This window comes from Fukomys damarensis, unplaced genomic scaffold, assembly GCF_012274545.1.
Source record: "Fukomys damarensis isolate Sample0158 unplaced genomic scaffold, DMR_v1.0_HiC HiC_scaffold_8, whole genome shotgun sequence".
Taxonomy (NCBI): Eukaryota; Metazoa; Chordata; class Mammalia; order Rodentia; family Bathyergidae; genus Fukomys; species Fukomys damarensis.
Window position 1 is genome coordinate 32,690,409 of NW_022900920.1, and position 794 is coordinate 32,691,202.

Genomic DNA, 794 nt, shown 5'->3' on the forward strand with positions numbered 1-794 from the left:
AAAAGCGCCCGCCCGAGGGGCCCCGGGCACCCCAGTCGCCAGTCAGTCCGTCCGCCGGCCGCCTCCCACGGTGGAATAAAGTTGTGCGGCTTCGCAGCTTTAAAGCCTAGGCCTCAGACAAAGTCAGATGTGGCGGAAAGGCCCAGTCCCAGAGCCAGCGTTCGGACGCGTCAGCACAGCTCAGGGCTCCGCACAGGCAGGGAAGCGCCCGCCCGAGGGGCCCCGGGCACCCCAGTCGCCAGTCAGTCCGTCCGCCGGCCGCCTCCCACGGTGGAATAAAGTTGTGCGGCTTCGCAGCTTTAAAGCCTAGGCCTCAGACAAAGTCAGATGTGGCGGAAAGGCCCAGTCCCAGAGCCAGCGTTCGGACGCGTCAGCACAGCTCAGGGCTCCGCACAGGCAGGGGGACCCCAGAACGCGGGTTTGAGGCGGGGTTAGCACCAGGCCTGGTCCAGGTACTCCTTTCGGCCTGTTTTTGGTAGGACCTGAGACCCGCGAACACGAAACTTTCCAGAACCACACGCTGTTAAAGCGGAAGTGGGAGTGGAATTGGGGGAGTAAAAGCTTTCCACCCTACCGACTGTAATACAGTACAATAACATTAAAGTTATTTAAAAGACATAATAGCCCGTAATACTGTCAACCCTAGGAAACTTGACTTTTTTCAGAATTTTCAGTTGCATTCCCTCGTAGTTGCTGTCTTACTGTTCTAAGAGAATAGGTGCATAGTGAGTAATTTAATGCATTTCCGAATAACAGGTCTATTCAGCCGTCCATTTCTTTTTGAATTAGTCCCC